The sequence below is a fragment of the Lepus europaeus genome, chromosome 9 (assembly GCF_033115175.1).
Source record: "Lepus europaeus isolate LE1 chromosome 9, mLepTim1.pri, whole genome shotgun sequence".
NCBI classification, from domain to species: domain Eukaryota; kingdom Metazoa; phylum Chordata; class Mammalia; order Lagomorpha; family Leporidae; genus Lepus; species Lepus europaeus.
In genome coordinates this window covers 40,042,834-40,051,042 of record NC_084835.1, presented here as the reverse complement: position 1 = coordinate 40,051,042, position 8,209 = coordinate 40,042,834, and positions in this window count along the sequence as shown.

Sequence of the window (8,209 nt, the reverse complement as noted above, 5' to 3'; positions counted from 1 at the left end):
CAGGGTCCAAGCACCTGGGCCATCCTCCACTGCACTCCCTGGCCACAGCAGAGAGTTGGCCTGGAAGAGCGGCAACCGGGACAGAATCCGGTGCCCTGACCGGGACTAGAATCCGGTGTGCAGGTGCCGCAGGTGGAGGATTAGCCTAGTGAGCCGCGGTGCTGGCCGTAGGGTATTTTCAAACTATGGGCATTCTAACCTTGGTTTTGATGTATACATCCTCCTCTCCCAGTCATTTCTGTTTTGGTGCAGTACCTTGACACACACAAAGGAAAAGGAGGAGTAAGAACCGTCAGACACTGCTGTGTTTCTTCAACATCTACTTTGTGCAAGTAACTGTATGCTTAAGAAATTCCTGGAATATGGAAGAAAAGAGATAGACAAATGTCTGTTCTCAAGAAAACTCAGTTCCGGCACACCGGGTTCTAGTCCCGGTTAGGGTGCCGGATTCTATCCCGGTTGCCCCTCTTCCAGGCCAGCTCTCTGCTATGGCCCGGGAAGGCAGTGGAGGATGGCCCAAGTGCTTGGGCCCTGCACCCGTGTGGGAGACCAGGAGAAGCACCTGGCTCCTGCCATCGGATCAGCACGATGCGCCGGCCGCAGTGGCCATTGGAGGGTGAACCAACGGCAAAAAGGAAGACCTTTCTCTCTGTCTCTCTCTCACTATCCACTCTGCCTGTCAAAAAAAAAGAAAAAAAAAAAAAAGAAAAAAAAGAAAACTGAGTTCCTGTTCTCAAGGAAATAAACACTATTGTTAGGTATATATTTGCAGTGGACTTATGTAGGATTACATGCTCATTAGCTATTTTAAATATCTGAATCACTGGGGAAGTTTTAGGAGAGATACTTAGGATAAAACTGAGGGTTCTTGTTGGTTCCCTGGACTCTCACTATAACTTCAAATCTTGTTCTTCTTATTCACTTTTTGAAGAATGTTTGCAAAACTGTTGGTATACCAGAGCGCTAACCAGTAGATAAACTCTGGATTTCCTTCTCTGGGATATTAAAACAATGGTTCACATGTGATGTCTTGAAAGGTCACAAAGGGTCCAACCCTGTGGTGTAGAGGGTAAAGCCACCACCTGCAATGCTGGCATCCCATATGGGCACTGGATCAAGATCTGGCTGCTCTACTTCCGATCCAGCCTCTGTTATGGCCTGGGAAAGCAGTAGAAGGTGGCCCAAGTCGTTGGGCCCCTGCACCTGCATGGGAAGACATGGAAGAAACTCCTGGTTCCTGGCTTTGGATCAGTACATCTCTGGCCATTGCTCAATCCATTGCTCAATCCCAGGGGCTCTGATATGGGATGTGGGCCTCTCACATGGCCGCTTAATTCACTGTGCCACATCACTTGGCCACTTGTATGATTTTGACTGTGTTATTCAAACAGGCAAGGTTGAACATTTTTTTTATGTAGTTATGAACTATTTTATATTTCTTTTTCTGTGACCTTTCAGTGTTTATCTTTTATATTTCTGTTGCTCTAATATTGCTCTCTGAACAATTTCTAGAAGAGAAAGTTTCTCTTCAGCATGAATACTTATTCTAAGGATCTAAGCTAGAGCTGGGACTCCAACCCAAGCACTCCAACATGAAATGCAATTGTCCCAACCAATGTCTTTTTTTTTTTTTTTTTGACAGGCAGAGTTAGACAGTGAGCAAGAGAGAGAGACAGAAAGCTCTTCCTTCCGTTGGTTCACCCCCAAAATGGCCACTACAAAGCCAGGAGCCAGGTGCTTCTCCTGGTCTCCTATGCAGGTGCAGGGCCCAAGGACTTGGGCCATCCTCTACTGCACTCCCAGGCCACAGCAGAGAGCTGGACCGGAAGAGGAACAACCGGGACAGAATCCGGCGCCCTAACCAGGACTAGAACTCGGTGTGCCGGCACTGCAGGAGGGGGATTAGCCAAGTGAGCCGCGGCGCCGGCCTGTCCCAACCAATGTTTTAACCACTAGGCCAAATGCATGCCCCTCCTCATTTCAAAATCGGACTTGCAATACCCAGCTCCCAGGCTTGCTGTAAGGGTTTGATGAGGAAACTATGCACCTGCCTCCCAGGTATAGGAAAGAACAGGTTATCAAGTGAGTCATAAAAATACCATCATGAAAGGACTTGAAAAATAGCCTATGCTGCTACTGACCATGTATCTGCACCAATGGCTTCAGTCTTCCCTTATGACTTTCTGTCGGAAAATCCTGTTTTACTGTCTATAAAGAATTTATATGAATATCTCTGATGTAAACCTCTTGATGGCATGTTTCTGAATTCAAAAGATAACCAAATTATATGTCTACCTCTGTCCCACAGTCAACCAACTCATTTTCCAAACTCGCATTAAACATGATTAAAACACTTTAGACTGCAATTATAAATTTCCTGGGGCAGGCATTGTGGCACCATGGGTTAAAGCAGCATTTGGGATGCCTGCATCCCATATCAGAGTGTCTGTACTGAGTCCCAACTACTCCATGCTTAGCATTCAGCTTTCTTCACATGGGAGGTAGCATGTGATAGCTCAAGTACTTTGGTCCCTTCCACCCTGTGGGAAACCTGGACTGAGAACTGAGTTCCTGGCTTCAGACTGGCCTAGCCCTGGCTGTTGTGGGCATTTGGGGAGTGAGCCAGTGCTCTGTCATTCCCTCTTTTCTCTGTTACTCTATCTTCCAAATAAATCTTTAAAAAAATAAGTGTCTTTAATAACAGCTGGAAAACTTAGAAAGAAACGTATTTGAGAGAAGAGGCAATGCACAATCTGTACTTGTGGTTTGCTTTTCTTCTGTCTAGTAGAAGTAGCTGTACCAGAATCAGATCTTAGCATGTTGAGTACTTATTGTGTTGCCGTTTACTTCTCTTCCAAATCTACCATGTTTATTGAGTTCATTGTTGAAATGCTTATGTGATAACAATATACGGATGTTTGGCACATCACCTGTACTACGGCCCACAGATTCTAAACACTGTAGAAATGTTTGCAAATTAATCCTCTTTACATTCCTGTTAATTATTCCATCTTCAGAACCCACAGATGGGGACTGGGAGATTAGATTCCAGAGTGGAACACTGTAGTCCCGCCAACTAAGGGAAGAGAGAGGAGGGTGACTTAATGACTATGCACATACTATGTGGAAGATTCCAGAGCCGAAAAAATGCTGCTATGCAAAACATGCTAAACGGACAGACCTTACACTCTCAGGGTGCAGCGGTTTTTTGTGCCTTTGGGTTTATGAATTTCTTCACTTCTCCAGCTGCAAGTTTCCTCAATGGTAAAATCAAGGTCATTCCTGATCATTCTTACCTCACACAGCTGTTGTGATGAATACAAAAAAGAACCCATGTAACTGTCCTGTACATATCCTCAGAATTAGGCATTTAACTCATTTCTTCCATCAGAGCGTTCTGCCAAGTGGCATCGTGGTGCAGTGGATTAAGCTGCCGCTGGCAATGGTGGCATCACATATGTTAAGTCTCTGCTGCTCCGCTTCTGATCCAGCTTCCTGTTAATGTGCCTGGGAAAGCAGCAGAAGATGGCTCAAGTCCTTGGGCCCCTGCCACCCACGTGGGAGACCTGGATGGACCTCTGAGCTCTTGCCTTTGGCCTGCCCCATCTCTAGCTGTTGTAGCCATTTGGAGAGTGAACCAGTGGATGGAAGATCCCACCCCCACCCCTCACCCCCCACTCCGTAATGCTGCATTTCAAATAAATAAATAAATCTTTAAAAAAAAAACACAGTTTATTTATCTCAAAGACAGAAAGACGGAGAGAGACAGACAGACAGACGAAGATCTTCCATCCACCAGCCCATTGCCATGTCTGCAACTGCTTAAGCTGGGCTAGGCTGAACCATGAGCCAGGAACTCCATGTGAGTCTCTCATGTGGGTGGCAGGGACCCAGGCACTTGAGCCATAGTTTGCAGCCTCTCAGAATGTACATCAGGAAGCAGCTGGAATGGAAGCAGAGTAGTTGGACTTGGGCCATGCACTCCAATATCAGAGGCTGGTACCCCAAGCAGTAGCTTAACCTGCTGGGCCATAATGCCTATTCTTGTACAGCCAAATTCATAGCATGAACAACAGAATACTAGAATCCTGCTTTACGACTACCTAAGAGAAAAAAATCTACTTAAAAATAAAGCACCTCGGCCAGCGCCATGGCTCAATAGGCTAATCCTCCACGTTGCGGCGCTGGCATACTGGGTTCTAGTCCCGGTCGGGGCACCGGATTCTGTCCTGCTTGCCCCTCTTCCAGGCCAGCTCTCTGCTACGGTCCTGGAGTGCAGTGGAGGATGGCCCAAGTGCTTGGGCCCTGCACCCACATGGGAGACCAGGAGAAGCACCTGGCTCCTGCCATCGCATCAGCGCGTTGCGCTGGCCGCAGCGCACTGGCCTTGGCAGCCATTGGAGGGTGAACCAACAGCAAAAAGGAAGACCTTTCTCTCTGTCTCTCTCTCTCTCACTGTCCACTCTGCCTGTCAAAAAAATTAAAAAATAAAAATAAAAAAAATAAAGCACCTCTAAGTTCTTTTAAGAAAATAATCAAATTCATTGGTTTTAGGTTTGGGTTCAAGGTCACTTCTACAACTTAATGTCATACTTTATTCATTCATGTGTTCATTCAACAACTGGATATGGTGCATACTCCATGCAGACTCCTTCCAGTCTGGGCAGGGCACAGGAACTAGCCCAGGTGAAGCAGAGGGAACATTCCAACCTGGTGCCTAGAAACTGGCAGCCTGTGGAGCTTCCAGCTGTTGTGTTTTCCCAGATTGTGATGGGTCACTCCCTTCCCCGCTGCATTCTGCCCTCAAGCACTCCTTCTCCTGGGGTTATTCCACATCTAGACCCTGAGGCGGCCGAATTTCCAGTCCTCTCCCCTTCTCAGCCCTTGAGGCCACAACTGGAATCCCAAAAAGGGAAGATGTTGCTTCCATGGGAGGAGTCACAGACCCCTGATTTCACCTCGTCTCTTGGATGTGTCTGGTGGGAGTGAAAGTCCAGTGGGAAGGCCAGGACCACTACTTGTGGTAGGCAGGAGAATTCTTGGCACACAGGCTACTAGCACATGGAGTGGCAAAGTGGGGAAGCATGGCAGGTCAAGGCTACTGATGATTTACGGGGAATCTGCAACTCCTCTCTGGCAGGGGATCCAGAAATGAACATTTTCCTAGGAAGATTTACTTGACAAACATTTGAACATTCACTAAGAACCAGATGGGATTCTAGGCGCTGGGACTAAAACAGTAAACAAAGCGTTAAGGCCCCTCTGCCCTCTTGGAATATACATGCCTGAGAGAGGTATGGATAACAGACTTCTTATCTAAAAGACCATGACATCAAAAACTGTTTAGGGAGTGGGTGTTTGGCTCAGTGTTTAAGACATTAACTGGGGGGGAGGGCGGTGCTGTGGCGTAGTGGGTTAACGCCCTGGCCTGAAGCGCTGGCATTCCCTGTGTGCACCAGTTCAAGACCTGGCTGCTCCTCTTCTGATCCAGCTCTCTGCTATGGCCTGGGAAAGCAGTTGAAGAAAGCCCAAGGCTTGGGCTCCTGGGAGACCCAGAATAATCTCCTGGCTCCTGGCTTGGGATTGGTGCAGCTTTGGCCGTGCGGCCAATTGGGGAGTGAACCAGTAGATGGAAGACCTCTCTCTGTCTCTCCTCTCTCTGTGTAACTCTGACTTTCAAATAAATAAATAAACCTTTTTTTAAAAAAAGGACATTAATTGGGACACCCACATCCTGTATAGGTGCAGAACTTTCACAGAATCTCAGCTCTGCTTCTGAGTCCAGCTGTCCTGTGAGGCAGCCATCATGGCCTAAATGCTTGGGTGTGTGCCACCCATGTGAGAGACCTGGATTAAGTTCCCAGAATGGCCCACCCTAGGCTGTTGTGTGCCTTGGGGCAAGTGAACCAGAGGAGGGAAACTCTCCTTCTTCCTCCTCTCTCTCAAGAATAAACAAATTATAAGAACTTTAAGAAAAGGAAAAGCTCAGGAATTGAGATACTAAATTTGTGAGCATCTAAGCACGACCTCCAATGTCTAGATGGCAGAGCTCATCCTCGGGACTCAGAGTGGCTGGATTTGGGATTGGGTTTGGGAATCCATGTTTGGAAGTCCCTGCTAATTTTCATCCAATCAGGATTGAGATAGGTTGTTTCCAAAAATGAGGCTGGAGATGATGTTCCTCTGACCAAGAAGGGTCATGGAAAATACAAGGCAATGGCATTTTCATATCTGGATGTCCCAAGAGAGAAGCATTTTTAGTTTAAAAAATTATTTGAGAGAGTGAGGGAGAGAGAGCTCCAATTGGCAGCTGGTTCACTTGGGCCTGGGAAGCCAGGAAGTGGGTGCAGAGACCCAAGTACTTGAGCCATTACCTACAGCCTACCAGGGTGTACATTAGCAGGAATCTGGAATCAGAATTGGAAATGGAGTTGGGGCCCCATGCAGGCACAGTGATAGGGATGTTGGAGACCCAAGCCAGGTGTCAAAACGCTGTACCAACAGCTCATCTCATTTTTATTAGCTTAGCACCCTACAAATCGTGCTTTAAAAGTTCATCGAAATGTATTTTCCTAGTTCTCAAGTTGTAGAAAGTAAAGGATGAATTATCATCACCACTTAATCCAAAATCCCAAATGATTTCCTACTTCTTTTTCGAAACACTAATACTGCGGCTCCCAATCCTGTTAAGTTTTATTCGACGCCACTTCACTAGCATTCACTCTGCAGGCGTTCTCCATGGAATTCTCCCAAGACCGCGGTGACGTACTGTTACACGGACCCCTTTAACCGTGCAGAAATGTAGACCCTGAGAGGTCGCGGGGTACCCGCTAAAGGTCACACTCAGAGTGCGCCAGGGGGAACCTCAACCCAGAGCCCAGCTGTCCACCTTCACCGTTGCAGCAGCCCATCCGAGTCGCTTCAAAAGTCATCTCCCTTCTTTCTTGGATTCTCTTCTGTGACCAAAGATGAACAAACATCTTATAAATCAGCGAGGAAAAAATTAATTGCTGGGAAGACACCTCGCAGCCCGGCGTGGGGCGCATTTGGCCAGGGCCACTTCCAGGCTCCGGCACTGGACTCCCCGGGACTGACGGCCTCTCTACCCAGCGCGGTGCGGCAGCGACCCCGGGGGCTGCGGGTTCCGAGCAGTTCCCCAGCCCTGAGCACGGGTGCACCTTATCGCTGCCCCGGGAGCTGCTCTAGGATTGTCCGTTGCGCTGGGACTCTAGCCCGGGGCAGAGGACCGGCTGTTGCGTTGTTTGCGGGAATGACTAAAGAAACTGGATTGGTTTTAGGTTCAAGATCATCCACGCTTTCTGGCCGCCCTCTCCTCGTCTATAGTTTTTCCTGCGTCCCAAAAAGTTGGCCCCCAAGTTTTAACTGTACGCGCGCGCGTGTGTTTTGGAGCAGGAGGACGCGTGACCCTCAACGGGATGTCTGTTATGGGCCTGGGGGACCGCAATGTCCAGGAGCTCCCCAGGGACGCAGGGACACCGGCAGGACACCGCGGGCGCAGGGCAGGCGGGCAGCAGACGCGCGCCTGGGGACCGGTCCTGGAGGTTCCAGGGAGCAAGGCGGCGAGGTGGGCGCGGGCAGGCCAGCTGCGTGACCGACAGCTTGGCCAGCCACTGGCCGAGGGCGGCTCAGACCGGGTGAGGGCGGGCGTGCGAGCCTCCCCAACCCCCACCTGTTTGCGATGGCTTTAAAATGCCCAAGTTTTTGAAGTTGCAGACAGTGGAAGTGAAACCTGTGCGAGGCCCCTAGGTTCCCAAAAGGACCTGTGGCGTCGGGAGCTTTGGAAGAAAAGAAAAAGAGGAACGCGACGGCGCGCTCGGGATAGGGCTGCCCGCGGGGGTCGGCTCTAGGACCCAGCGGGCGACACGCTGGAATCGCTGCCTCTGGGGAGGAGGGGTGGGGCGTCCGGGCCGGCAGGCGGCCGCGGGGCGCATGCGCGCGCGTCTCCCCGGGCCGGCCGCTGCGCTCCGCGGCGCGGAATAGAATGAACTGTAACAAAACAAGCCGAGCCTTTGTATCTGCTTAAAGGGGCCGCGGGCACTTCCCTCCGGTCGCCTCCACCCCCGCCCCGCAACCGCGTCTCCCGGGCTCCCAGCAACTGGCTGGAAGGGCTTCCCTCGTCTTCAGGAACAGCCCGCCCGCCGGCGAGGAGAGGCGAGCCAGGCGGGAGGCAGAGAGAGGACACAGCACA